General features: G+C 34.5%; 2 long non-coding RNA genes across 2 annotated transcripts; both read right to left on the bottom strand.

The window, feature by feature from the left end:
* Positions 1-5,477: 5,477 nt before the first annotated feature.
* On the bottom strand, positions 5,478-5,849 carry LOC140020980 (uncharacterized). The gene is made up of 2 exons (XR_011824941.1): positions 5,605-5,849; positions 5,478-5,523 (listed from the first exon to the last, which is right to left on the bottom strand). It is a non-coding gene; the product is annotated as an uncharacterized lncRNA (long non-coding RNA).
* Positions 5,850-8,439: 2,590 nt separating this feature from the next.
* On the bottom strand, positions 8,440-11,738 carry LOC140021654 (uncharacterized). Its single transcript, XR_011825556.1, has 4 exons — positions 11,540-11,738; positions 10,454-10,656; positions 10,239-10,373; positions 8,440-8,683 (listed from the first exon to the last, which is right to left on the bottom strand). It is a non-coding gene; the product is annotated as an uncharacterized lncRNA (long non-coding RNA).
* Between the last annotated feature and the right edge of the window lie 3,573 nt (positions 11,739-15,311).

Raw genomic sequence — 15,311 nt, 5'->3', positions numbered from 1 at the left:
AATTCACTAATAATTTGCAACACAACCGTCTTTAGTATCCCTGAATCTCAATGGATTGCATAGTAGGGCAATCAAGTTGAAGAAAGAAAAAGTGTGCAAATATGGTAGCCCTCCTCGGCAATGTTTTGAAAATCGGACCGGACCGGATTAACTGGTTCGATCGATTGCGGATCAGCTGGTTCGACCAGTTGAACCGCAAACCGGCCATAATACCGGTCTAGTTCTATACTACAATTGAAATTGTCAAATAACGGGTCAAGACCAATCAAACCCTTCAAAACCAGTAAACCCGGTTGAACCGATGATTCCCGATTTTTTTAATTTTCCCCTCAATATTTTTTTAAAGTTTTGCAAAATGCACCTAACAAGGATCAAACTCAAGACTTTTGCTATAGAAGACCTGCATAGTAATCATTGCACCATCACATCCAATTAGTCTCTTTTTATACCACATTTATATAAAACAAATCTCTATCTTTCTTTTCTCCGTTCTTCCTACAAAATCTCATCCTCTCATGACTCTTTCTTTCTAATCTTCAGCCGTCTCTCTCTCCCCTCTTTTCTTTTGTCACCCCCTTTTAATCAAACCTCTTTAGTTTTAATTTATTGATGTTTTCTTCCATCTTTTAATTTTGTTTTTGTCTATTAAATTGAAAAAAATAAAAAAAATAATCGTTTTTCTTTAACCCTAAAGACTAATTATTAAATGCCACAACCACTCACTTTCATCTCATTTTTTGTTTCTTATCAAGTTTGCATCTCTATTTTCGACTTTCCTGACTTCCTCCAAACTTCAAACTTCCTTTTTTTAAAGTTGCAATCTCTAAGTCCTAAATGCGTGAATTAAAATTTAAACTCGCAATATCTAATTCCCATAGACGTGAATTTTGTATAATTTCAAAATATTGTGGTATTTTTGGGTTGGATTTAAGATTATTTTTTTGGTAATTTATTTTTGAAAATCCAAGTTCTTTGAAAATATTAAACTTTTGATCATATAAAGTTTTAAATTAGTCCATTGCATATCTTACCTTGTGCATATATATTTATATAAATTATTTTTAAAAAATTCATTGAACCAGGGTTGAACCGGTCTGATTGGTTAAATCTTGACCCGAACACCTCACCGGTTCAATTAATAGTCCAAGTTTTAAAACATTGCTCCTCGTCCTCGGCCCTTCGTTCCATGATTTTACCATAATCAATTAAGGAAACAGGAACATTAGTTGAAATTGTACTAAACATTAGTTATAAATAGTTTGAAGTAGATTGATGTACCGAAATTTGGTCCTATCAACCAGAGAGATAAAATCATAACTAGAATGCTATAAGGGTGGTTCTAGGAAATCTTTACTTATTCACATAGTAATGACATTAACACATTATAAAAGGATACCATTTTGTTTTTGAAAGTAAGTTGATCACTAAAACATTACTACAAATGGTCCTATACTGGGGGAAAAGGGAGAGAAATGGGAGAGGAATCTATTGAGAGGTTCGAAAGGAGTTATATGACTTTTGACCATATTCTAGAAAATACTGGAGAGAAAACGCAGTCAAGGGTTGAGTCAAGAGGGGATCAACCCCCCGACCTATGCCTAGGGAGGGACTTAGTTCCCCTCTCTGGTGGCCAACCGAGCTAGTTCAGTTGGTTTATGAAAGGATACCTGGGATTTAAGTATCATTGGGCTTCAGTGTGGAGAATTATTAAGGACTAGGAAAGGATAATTGAGAAGTTAGAAGGTGACAAGAAGACAAGAGGTATCCATTTTCAACATCCCAACGAGGGGCTTGTAGAATTTGAAATTAGTAATTTCTGAAAACAGATTTCAGAATTTGAAGTTTATTGAGCTCATTGACCTACTTAATCTGGTACGAATAGATGTTGGGAGAGGTCCAATGCTAAAACTTAGGTGCTTACTTATCAGCTATTGTTACAATTTAGAAATGCTTCCTTAAGAGTTGAAGTCCATGAAAGTCCTTGAAAGGCTGGAAGTAGCAGCCATGCCAAAAGCATTTATCACTAGGTCGGCCATGTCCCCAGCATGACCATGAAAGCAATGACGGAGTTAAGGGGGGCTGATGGGGTCATGGTTCCTCTAAATTTTGAAAATTTTAATTTATAGTGTGTAAATATATGCGTAAAATAAAGTTGGTTCTTCCTAATTTTTTTATAATTTTAGTTTTTATTATGAGAGTTATATATATATATATATATAATTAAAGTTAATATTTGATTTTTTTTAGATGTCATATATTTAAATTGATAGAAATTATTTTGAACATAATATATTAAGAAAATTTTAGCCCTACTAAAAAAAAAAAATCCCGGATCCGTCACTGCATGGAAGGCATTGACTTTGAAAGGCTGAAATTTTACACCCAAGTTCGAAAAACTGCTGCGTATGTTCATGCACGGGCGATAGATTGGATGAGTAAACCATTTCTTTTTTTTCTTTTCCTTAATGTACTTTTTTGGTTATTTTATCGACTGCTTACATTATTAGCATCAGATTACTTTTGTTCTTCAAGATCTTCACCGTATCAACAGTCGAAAACAGAGTATTGAGCTTTATTTGTTAAGATGTTCCCAATGTAGTGTTCTTCGAGATTCCACTTGCAGAGATGCATTCTATGGTTTCTCTTACTATTAGCAATAATTTGCATTACCCTTCTTTCTTTCATCCACACTTTCTCATATCGACACTTGTTGACTCAGCGGTATATGGTCCTTAATTTCTTTTTAAAATCTTGAGGAATAATAAATCAATGTTTGCTGCATCCAATAAATAAATAACACTGCCTGAGATCCCATTTTGACTCTGAAGTAACATAAATACAGTTTTTACAAAAATGCTCCAAAAAAAATATTTCTTACAAAATAGGAGAATATCTTTAGTTCATTAAGAACCCTAGGCGGGATTTGAACCCTCGACCTAGTGCACAAGAGAGCTTTAAAAAACACTCTACCTGGCCATTAAGAAAATAATCAAAATCTTTTAAAGCTTATTTAGGAAAAATTATCAAAAGGTGGTGTAGCCCCTCATTCACTTGATTTAAGTGCAAAAGGATGAAGAGCTACTTGCTTTTATCGTAAGTATAACAGGTTTGGTTGCTTAAGTGATTATTTGAAAAATAAAATAAAATTTGGTTTTATCATAATATATTTTTCAATTGCCTACTTATCTTTTTCACACACTTTTATCTCACGTGCACACCTCACAAAAGATTGCTACAGTATCTACCACATCAAACAAGAGATGCCTAAGTTGAACTATGAGAGGGAATATTCAATTTGGAGAAAAGAAACAACAAAATGGAATCTCGCTTCTGGAAAAACTGATCAAATATTATTTTCTGGAAAAACTGATTAAATGTTATTTTACTCTCAACCAAGCAGAAATGCAGCCCAAAGAATGATGACTTTCAATTGCTTATTATTATTATTAGGGTTAATCACATTTAATCTCCTTAAGGTATACCACATCTCTCAGTTTACCCCTTAACCTTTAATTTTGCTCACTTAACCCCCTATAGGACAAAATTGCTCTTGCATTATTTTGACTTTTTATTTACCTTGTTTTCCTTTCTTTTATTTCTTTTTCTCTTTCTTCTTTATTTAATTCTTCCTCTTTCCCACAAAAATTTTCACCTTAATGATTGAAATTAAAAAAGAGGAATTGCAGAGATCTATCTTCTTCTTAAATGATTAAAAAAAATAGTCAAATCACTTTCCTAAAATACAATTTTTTTAGCCTTTCAATTCTTTTAATTTTGGGTTTTCCTCTTTCCTTTCTAGTTTCTCATTTTATTCTCAAGAAATATCATAAGATGAAATTGTTTTTGAAATTTGTGACACGTGGCATCATACAAAAAATCAAAATTAGTTTTTGATACCTTTTAAACCTTCACCCAGAAATATGCAATTACAAACTCAAAACAAAAATTTTCGTTGAAATGGAATTTTCTATTGGGAAGGATGAAAGAGAGAAGAAAAAGAAAAAAAATAAAAGAAAGGAAAACAATTTCATCTTAACATATTTTCTTGGGAATAAAATGAGAAACTAGAAAGGAAAGAGGAAAATCCAAAATTAAAAGAATTGAAAGGCTAAAAAAATTGTATTTTAGGAAAGTGATTTGAATATTTTTTTTAATCATTTAAGGAGAAGATAGATTTCTGCAATTCCTCTTTTTTAATTTCAATCATTAAGGTGAAGATTTTTGTGGGAAAGAGGAAGAGTTAAATAAAGAAGAAAGAGAAAAAGAAATAAAAGAAAGGAAAACAAGGTAAATGAAAAGTCAAAATTATGCAAGGGCAATTTTGTCGTATAGGGGGTTAAGTGAGCAAAATTAAAGATTAAGAGGTAAACTGAGAAATATGGTATACCTTAAGGGGATTAAATGTGATTAACCCTTATTATTATTATTTTCTCTTTCAAGCATTAAGGGATAATTCTAAGGGTTAATCACATTTTATCCCCGTAAAGAATATCCCATTTCTCAGTTTACCCCCTAATCTTTAATTTTGCTCACTTAATCCTCTTTAGGACAAAATTGCCCTTGCATTATTTTGACTTTTCATTTACCTTGTTTTCCTTTCTTTTATTTCTTTTTCTCTTTCTTCTTTATTTAATTCTTCCTCTTTCCCACAAAAATCTTCACCTTAATGATTGAAATTAAAAAAATAGGAATTGCAGAGATCTATCTTCTCCTTAAATGATTAAAAAAATATCCAATCATTTTCCTAAAATACAACTTTTTTAGCCTTTCAATTCTTTTAATTTTGGGTTTTCCTCTTTTCTTTCTAGTTTCTCATTTTATTCCCAAAAAAATATCTTAAAATGAAATTGTGACCTGATTAATAATCATCAATTGAAATTTGTGACACGTGGCATCATACAAAAAATAAAAATTAATTTTTGATGTCTTTTAAACCTTCACCCAGAAATATACAATTACAAACTCAAAACAAAAATTTTCGTTGAAATGGAATTTCTATTGGGAAGGATGAAAGAGAGAAGAAAGAGAAAAAGAAATAAAAGAAAGGAAAACAATTTCATCTTATGATATTTTTTTAAGAATAAATGAAAAAATGCTAACAGAAACGAAGATGAGAAAAACGATCAAGAAATGTAGGCCACTAACTCTACTCAAATACACACTCAAAAGGCAGGGGGAAGAGGAAGAATTCTTCCGCACAAGCCAAGTTCTCTCGCAGTAGTCTTGCGGGAGCCGAACCAAGCGTCGACCTTGAGCTTTCTCTTTCCGGTGGCCTCATCGGTGATGAGCTGGAAGTCGAGGTTGAGATGCTTGAAGTTGCGAGTAAGCTTCCCGCGGGATCCTTCCACCTAGATCTGCATCTCACCAAAGGTTTGCATTCTACTTGACATTTAATCGAACAAGTTATGGACAACAAATCATAACAAAATAGTCACATTCTACAAGTACGTATTACCTCCATTTTGACAGACTCTTCCTTCTCGGACAAAATCAACTCAATATGGCAGGGGGAAGACATGTAGGCTAGCCAAAAAGATCATACATTGAGGTTAATAGACATAATGGACATAACAGAAAACTGAAAAAGTCATCTATTGGACATACGGTTTATTCTTCCATGGGCACGACATGTGCGGCGTCTTTGTTTATGTGCTTGATTCACTTGAATGTGAGAAATGAAAAGTGAATCCACATCCAAGCCTTTCACCTGCATGGACAAACCTCTGCATTGCTTTCAGCATTCTTGAGCAAATCCAAAATGAAGCTAGCTGATTTAACAGGCCAGCGACCCTGTCCATTTGAATGCCTATTCTTGGCCTGAGCAGTACGCCCAACACCTCCACAGAGAGAGGGGGGTGCTGGAAAATGAAAATTTTGAGTAAGTATTTTGACTAAGTGTTTTGGCCGGCAGAATGAAAATTTTGAGTGTTTTAGAGCAAATGAATCTTCGGCCAAAATCAAACGATGCCGTTTTGTGTCTTTCTTTTTTTTTGTACATCTCACATTTTCTCAAGTGTCATGTTAGGTAGTCTAAAGGCACATTATTATATTTATATCTGATAAAATAAAAAAAATTAGAGTATATATTATTGAATTGCTAATAAGTGTCATGATAGGTGTGCTATAATGACACAAACCAGCAAGTGTCCCTATAGGCATGTCAGGAAAGGCCATTTTTGTTGTAGTGATGGGGTAAATTGATAATAATTTTAAGGGTTAAACATGTCTTTTCGCTTGAATTAACAAACTCCGTTAAGTTTGACCGTTAGTCTTGGAGGTAAAGTGACTAAAAGATAACGTTAAGGGAAAAATTGATAATGGCACCAAACGTTAAGGGGGTAAAGTGATAATAATCCTAAATTTAATGGTCAAAAGTTTGGCACTTGGGCACTTGGGTCTTAACAACCGATATTAATTTTAATTAATTTTGTTTTAAAATTTATTCTTAACTAAACAGTTTTCTTTTAGGGATTGCGTCTAATGATATAACTCTTAAATATCCGTTAAGTATCCATTCATTTTAAAATGTGCCTATTCATGAAGAAATATATTTTCAAAAGACATGACATTTCTTTTGGAGTATCTGAACGTTATAAATAAAGACGTTCAGATGTTAAGAAGTCTCACTTTTACGTCTAGTTTTACTATTCTTCTACTTCTTTCAAAACAATATTCTTTGAACCATTCTTGGGAGAATTTCTTCGTACTACTGTGTGAAAATTTTGGTTGGCTATGTTATTCTTTGAGAGAATTGCCACAAACCCAATAGTAGAATAGTGGAAGCAAATTTCCTTAATAAAAATGAATCTTCACGTCAAAGCAATTTTTTGTTGTTGTAGTTATTACTATTTCCTAACATTTACAGATAAAGTTTATAACAAGCTGGCTTTCGAAATGGATCACATTTCTATGGCTTCCCTTCCTGGGATGTATGGGAGAACTGTCACTCTGAATTCGTAAGGGAAGACATTTTCCTTAACCGGTTGGAAGATTGGGTGGGCAATAGCTCCTCCACATTTGACATGGGGGGTGAGACAAGTCCATTCTTTTCTCACTTTTGCAACATCAACTCCAATGCAGTATGCTGCTGCAACAACTCTTGGAGCCCCAGATTCCTACTATCAGGAGCTAAAGACTAGTTACATGGCGAAGAAAGCGATCCTTGTTGATGGATTGAAGGCTGCAGGTTTCATAGTTTATCCTTCCAGTGGAACTTATTTTGTAATGGTGGATCACACTCCTTTTGGGCTGGAAAACGATGTTGCCTTTTGTGAGTATCTGATCAAGGAAGTTGGCGTTGTGGCAATTCCGACTAGTTTCTTTTACTTGAATCCAGAAGAGGGAAAGAATCTTGTAAAATTTACCTTCTGCAAAGATGAAGAAACTCTTAAGAGTGCAGTTGAGATAATGAAAGAGAAGCTGTCCAAGAAGTTCTAACCCACGAGGCATGGGGTTTTTAGACCTTATTTATATGGTGCTATTATTGGTGGCTAGTAATATTTCATGTGCTTTGGGAGTGTATATATTTTCCAAACTACAACATTTCTAAGATATTGAATTTCTAAGGTGTAAAATTTTTTTTAATGGTTTCTAAGTATTATATCCACAGCTTCGTGTATTCCCTTTGGCTGATGTAAATGTTCTCTTTGATGTCATTTCAGCAAAAATTTTCATTTGTGTTTTAGTTCATGTTCTCCTTCATCACATTTTCTGATTTTATCTTCCATTTTAATGAATTTTTTCAGTTTTTTTTTTGTTTAATGATGAGTGTAAAAGATTGATAGTGCTATTTCAGTTAGGTGTTAATGATTGGTAGCGCTATTTCAGTTAAAATATGTTTTTAATTTGGGTATTATGTTTTTTTCTTTTTTTATTTTAATTCATATAATTGCTATTCCACTACAACAAAAATGGCCTTTAGCGGCATTTAAAGGTGTCAGTATAGATAATCTAACCTGACACTTTATCTATCCTCACACCTAGGGTGAGTGTTGTCCCTTCCGATGTGGGGATAGCCTCAAATCTTTAGCAGCATTCAAATGTGTCAGGAAAACCATGCTGCTATAGCATTCCCTCTGCCAACAAAAACTTTTTTGTGATAATCGAAAGTGTCAGTATAGCATTAGAACATCAGTAGCGGATCAGTAGGATATCCAATTTATGAAGGCATCTTGAGTTGTCTTAATATATGGCTTTAAGGACACGTAGCCATGTGAATTTACACTGGTTTGGACGACATGCCCATTTGTCATTAGTGTTTTTCGAAACTAAGCTATGCTGACACTTTTAATTGTCAGGAGTTTTTTCCCTTTTTTCTTATATGGAAGCAACCTGCAATTAGTCATCCCTGCTGTACATTCCATCAACCAGAATCCCAAGGGACTTGTAAAATTATCCCAAAGAGCAGAATGCATATAGCAATTTAAAAGAAAAAGTCGATACTCAAATATAATTCGTTGAATTAAAAGTCTGTAACAAGTACAAACATAACAAGTACTAAAATCCCAAACAAGTACTAAAACATTCTCATGTACACAAACTTGAAATACTCTCTTGTGCACAAACTAAAAGATTCTCATCCCTAACAAGTTGAAAGAACTAACAGTAGCTTCCAAACTTTCCAATGAAATGAGAGCTTTCAGTCATAACCACGAAGTCCCCATCAATCTTCAGCTGGTTCCACCTATGCACAAAGTTTGTGGGGGATCATTAGATCATCATACTAACAAGAGCTTTCCAGAAAAGCCACAATGTATTTGCTAAAGATCAAATTAAATTGCCATGATTCCAGAGGCGAAGCCATTCATGATGAGACCTAAGAGCCACGATGTAAAGACATGAACCCCTTTTCCACTACTCTGGGTTAGGCCACGAGCCATGTCATTTTGTTTGATTCAAAGTTAGGAACCATTCTAAGGATTTAAATTTGTTCAAATTTTCTGTATTCCACGAAATAATCACTTCCAGGAGGAAATTTTGCAACCCACTCACACTTAAGATCAATCTGCTATCAATGAAAAACTAAACCTTGTATCCACTCAGTAACATAAAGTCAACTGCTAACAAAACTAGTTACATGCATTTCATATCGGCAATTATAGGACAGATCAATGCGTAAAGTTAAAAGCTTTCAGAATAAGTATTAGCAACTCAATGCCCATAAAACCAATACATAAATGTGCAGCAGTAATGGATCATGAAGCTTTAGTTGCATTTACTTCTTAAATATTAGCTAGAGAAAAGATCATAACGTTTCCCACCTAGAAGGTTTAATTTCATCCGTTAGTTACCACCTCATACTTGCCAACAACCATAATCACACCACTCATCCTCTTATACCAACCACAAAGTCCAATAAACCCAATCTCCTGCCCCCTGACCCTTCTCTTCCCCACCCCCTCAAAAAAAAAAAGAAAACTAAAAAAAGAAAGAACAGAACAAGAAATGGTTCTTGGAACATTTACAATTTTCACAACCCTTTCACAACAAATACATGGAAAGCACTAATGAACATCATCTGTAGGCCTAATTGAATCAAACAAAACTGACTACTAGTTCTCAATTTACTGTACAACCACTAACCACCGACATGATTACTACCAAAAATGCATCTGCAAAGCAGAAGCAACCTCTTTAATTCATAAAACAGAGTACAAAATCAACCCATTTTAGTACTCAACTTCCATCCTTAAAATCCAGAAAAGGCCATGCAACATCCTTAATCTTCCTCACAAAGACTAAAGACCGTTCTTTGATCAGCTTATACCAAAACCCCACAAAATTAAAACACATATTTTTCAGTTTCAAGAAAAATCACGAGCCAAGATTTACCTTTAGAGAAGACTTAAAACAGCCCTTCCGGTACACAGACTGGAAAACTTAATGATGTATTGCTGTCCTATCCTTGACCAGGGCCTTTTAAATACTTAATGTAATTACCTAGTAGATCAAGAATTTAGTTTCTTTTTGGTGTTAATGTTTTCCACATGAATCAGGAGTTTGTTTTATCTTTTCTTGGCTTCCTCGTGAATCAGGGAATGTAGAAAATGGAAACATAAGAGTGATCACTCAATAAAAAACCTATACTAGGTTGTTTTCGTATTTATGGTGAAACTATATATTACCTAATAACTTTTCAGTACATCAAATTGCAATCATGGACAGCAAAATGTGCATTGCATCCGTTGCTTTCGCGAAAAATTTGAACTATACTAAAAGGAATGTCTTAAAATTTTTACCTCCAAAGGAGGGAAGTTCTGCATTAGTGCTCAAAAGAAGCTGTGCTTTTGTTCCTGTGCAGAGTCTCCATTTCCTTTCTTTAAGGTAAAATTGTTTGGAGAGGCATTCATTGCTAAAGTTTCTTGATACAAAGCCTGCAAAAATAGTTTCCCCAAATTTTAGTAAAGACAAAAGCGAGGCTAAATCAAATGCTTGTATGAGAAAGATAGTTTACCATTTATCATTGCCAGATATACTCTCATTGCCCTACTTCCTAGACTGCAATTCAACTTTCAAAGCCTTAAGAAGGTCTTGCATTTCAATTTGTTGGTTTTGCATTTCAGCTTGTCAGTTCTCCAGCCTTTGCATAAGTTGCTATTGAGTTTGGACTTGAATTTTCATCTCAGCTGAGCGCTTTTCCGCTTGTTCAGCATTTTTCTTGAATTTTCCAACCATGTCAGGTACGAATAACAACAATTCATTAAAAAACAAGACAGATTATGTCCCATCACAGAAGATGCAAAAGAAAGCTCCAAAGTCTGAATTATAAGTTGTAAGTGTGATTATAATTTTAAGCTAGTCCTAAAATTATACATCTCAAACTACACAACATCAACTCCCAAGTTTGAAAAAGAATAACCAAAGGAGATTTCAATTCATGAACAACCCCTCCATATGATACATACCCAGCCTACTCAATCAGATTGAATTTGAGGGAAAAAAATAGGGTCAGATCAAGCACATAACATCCCATCTGTTCCAATTCTGTGTACCCATACAAAAGCTCCAATTAGCTTGCTGGATAAACTAAATCAACCCCAAAAACTAGTGGCAAAACACATCTAATTTAATGTTTTCTAAGTTTGTTGTGTAGGTTTGTCTAATGAGGGAAAGAAGCAGAAAGTATGGTCAACATTTTACACTACCAACGACAACAACCAAAATTTTCCAACCGCTGGTCAATTTTTGTTCAACTCTCCCCCTGCCAAGTCCAGCCGTAGTTGGGTTTTGTGCAAAAAATGGTTGGGAAGTAGCAAGTCCTTCCCAAGCGGGCCAAGAGGCAGATGATGCAATTAATCTAGGGGATTCATGATGACAAGGCAAAAATTTTTAACAATTTTTTCCCCTAAGTTAAAAATTAGGGCAATAAAATTTCTAGGGATGAAAAGATTAATCATGTAAATAACCATAAAATTACACCCTAAATGCAGATTCGACAAGAATGCAGGTAGAAATTTTCAGAAAAAAAAAAAGAAACAGGCTTAGGGCCAAAATATTTGCAAATTATTTTAGAGAGAAAGAGGAGAGGGAAAGAACTAACCTTTGCTGCAGACACTTGGAGAATTACTTGGTCTTCATGCCAGAGAGCCATGGTACTTCACTGGTCTTCAATCGTCGGAGAGATTGAGATTGCAGTAGTGAGGTGGAAGTAGAGGTGAGAGTGGGCGTTTGAGTGAAAGTGAGGTAGAGGTGATTTGTGAGAGAGTTCAACACTTAGAAAAGCTTTGTTTTGCTTCTACACGGTAAAAGACAATTAGACAAGAGTCCGCCACTTTTTTTGCCTTGAAGAAGAAAATTTTCACTAAGTCTTTTGGCCGCCAAAATGAAACTTTGGAGTTTCCGCCAAAATCAAACGCTATCGTTTTGTGTCTTTTTTTTTTGTACATCTTACATTTTATTAAATGTCATGATAGGTTGTCTAAAGGCACATTATTATTTTTATATTAGATAAAATAAAAAAAATTATAGTATATATTATTGAGTTGATAATAAGTGTCATGATAGGATTGCTTTAATGACACAAACCAGAAAGTGTCCTTATAGGCATGTCAAGAAAAGCCATTTTTGTTGTAGTGTTCATTTAAAATGATCGGAGAACATGAAGTATAAAATTAGAGGTGGAGATAATTTTATGGGTGAAGAGATATATACTCTTTGAAATTGAACTCTTTGCATTCTTTTGTGTGTTATTTCTATTGATATATAATAGAGTGTTAATCATGATCCACCACATATAAATTTTTTTTTCTATCTCATTATTCATTTTTTTACAACTAAAATTTCATTAGTAGAGATAACTGAGTTTTTTTTTATTTTTTTGGGCATATCTAATGTAATGCACTAATGACAACGAGTCCTTTTTTTTAGGTAAAATGCGAAATTTTATTGATCAAGCCATTTCAGTTTGTACGCAACAGCATAGGCTATATATGTTGAAAATGAGGTTTGAATTAAAACTTTCATTGGTCTAGGAAGTTTCTTCTTAAAAGTTATGATTCTTTATTTTTTCCAGATCAGTTTCTTCTTGACTTTCGGTTGGGAAGTCATGGCTTTTGGTCCAAAAACTGTCTACCAACGGTTTCTTCATGACTTTTGATCTATAAATATATGTTAGTAGGACAGAAAGTGTGTAACCATTAATTCCTTTGTTGCATCAAAAGTTTCTGCAGAAGTTCCATAGAATCATCTTGAGAGAAAAGTGAAAACACAGAGTTCATAGACTTCCTAAATTTTTTGTGCAAATTTGAGGGAGAATTCACAGTTGAATCCTGGGAACAGATTGCTCACGCACTTCTGCACAAAGGGAAGGAGCAAAATTCTGTTTTAGGACATTGATCAAAGATCAAGCCTCTGTGATTTGTAAGTTAGTAAGTTATTGTTATTAACATTGTTCTAGTTTATTACATCAGTGATTTGAATTTATTTAGTGGTAGGATTTGTTACTGGTAGGTTTTTCATTTCCTTTTCTTAGACTTCTCTTTAGTCTCCAATAATCTAAAATAGAATTTTTGTTGGAGGTTTTCCTGAGTCTTTCTTTATTAGTTCATTGATTCGGTTTCACTTGAAAGCCATTGAAAGATATGGCTTCAAGTTCTGATGTGAAATCAGATGTTCAGATCTCTAACAAGATCAACGATGAAAGGCCAGAAAAGTTTAAGGGAGTAGATTTCAAAAGATGGCAGCAGAAAATGCTATTTTGTCTTACAACCTTGAACTTGGCACACATCCTCAAGGAGGAATGTCCCAAGCCAGCGGATCCAGATTCAAGAGAGTCTTTCTTGACCGTAGAGACATGGAAGTAGTCTGACTTCCTTTGCAAAAACTATGTTCTCAATCGTCTCGATGATACGCTTTATGACATATATTCAGCGTATTCTACTACGAAGAAAGTCTGGGATTCACTCGAGAAGGAATACAAAACGGAGGATGCTGGGGCCAAAAAGTTCGTGATTGGAAAATTCCTCAAATATATAATGGTGTATTCAAAGTCTGCGACAAAACAAGTAGAAGAGATTCAAATTCTCATGCATGAGTTACATGGGGAAGGATGCTCGATTAATGAACACTTTCAAATTGGTGCAATAATTGAAAAATTGCCTCCATCTTGGAATGATTTCAAAATCTACTTGAAACACAAGCGTAGAGAGATGTCCATGGAGGATTTGATCTTGAGGTTGCGAGTAGAGGAAGATCATCGCAAGGGTGATAAGAGTGATGCACCATCCATGGAGGCCAAAGCCAATATGATTGAGGGATCGAGTTTCAAGTCAAAATTCCAAAAGAATAAAGGCAAAAAAAGAGTAGGAGGGCCTGGAAATTCTATGGCACCTAAAGGCAAGAATTTCAAGCGGATCAGAGGATCATGCTGGGTGTGTGGAAAACCAAGGCACAAGGCAAAAGATTGTTACTTTAGAAAGGGCCAAAATGATGCTAACTCCTTGAAGAACAAGGAAGCAAACATGGTTGAAGAAAATGTTCAGCATATGGACCCCGATGAAGACAATCTTGTTGCTATAGTGACTGAAGTGAACGTTGTTTCTGATATCATGGGCTGGTGGATTGATATCGGAGCCACAAGGCACATCTGTTCGAATGAAAATATGTTTTGTGAGTACAATAAGCTCACAAATGGCGAACAGCTCTACATGGGAAACTCCTCTTCTTTAAGAGTGGAGAGGAAAGGGACTATCAAATTGAAGTTCACTTCTGGAAAAGTTGTAACCCTCAAGGATGTTCTTCATGTACCTGATATTAGAAAGAATCTAGTTTTTGGTCCACTCCTTAGCCAAAAAGGATTCAAGCTTGTGTTTGAATCCAATAAATTTGTACTTACTAAGGGTGGAATGTATGTAGGAAAAGGCTATTTAGCTGATGGTTTGTTCAAACTAAATGTAATGGTTGCAAATGCTATGAATAAAAATAATATTTCTGCTTATATTGCTAATTCCTTTGACTTGTGGCATGCAAGGCTAGGGCATGTTAATTCTAGATCTTTGCATAGAATGATGAATTTGGGACTTATACCTAAACTTGACTTTGATGCCAAAAGCAAATGTGAAATATGCGTTGAATCGAAATTTGCTAGACATACTTATAAAACTGTCCAAGGAAGAACAAGTGAATTACTTGACTTAATTCACACAGATATATGTGACTTTAAGTCACTTCCAACACGTGGTGGGAAAAATTACTTCATCACATTCATTGATGATTGTAGTAAGTATTGCTACGTGTACTTGATCAAAAGTAAAGATGAAGCTTTGGGAATATTAAAGATTTACAAAGTTGAAGTTGAAAATCAACTTGGAAGAAAGATAAAGGCAATACGATCTGACAGGGGTGGAGAATATGAATCTGATGCCTTTGCAGAATTTTGTGCTATACATGGAATAATTCATCAAACTACTGCACCCTTTGCACCTCAACAAAATGGTGTAGCAGAAAGAAAGAATAGAACACTTAAAGATATGATGAATTCCATATTAAATAGCTCGGGTTTACCTCATAATTTGTGGGGTGAGGCATTGCTTACTAAGAATCATATCTTGAACAAAATACCATATAAGAAGACTAATAAGTCTCCTTATGAGATATGGAGAGGACGGTTACCAACATATAAAACACTTAAAGTGTGGGGTTGTCTAGCAAAAGTCTTAATTCCTATACCTAAAAGGACAAAAGTAGGACCTAAGACTGTTGATTGCATTTTTATTGGTTTTGCAAATCACAGTGCAGCATACAGGTTCTTAGTGATTAAATACGAGAATCCAAATGTTCATATTAATACGATTATTGAGTCCAATGAGGCTGAA

The sequence above is a fragment of the Coffea arabica genome, chromosome 11e (assembly GCF_036785885.1).
Source record: "Coffea arabica cultivar ET-39 chromosome 11e, Coffea Arabica ET-39 HiFi, whole genome shotgun sequence".
NCBI classification, from domain to species: domain Eukaryota; kingdom Viridiplantae; phylum Streptophyta; class Magnoliopsida; order Gentianales; family Rubiaceae; genus Coffea; species Coffea arabica.
This window is presented reverse-complemented; position numbering and strand designations above follow the sequence as displayed.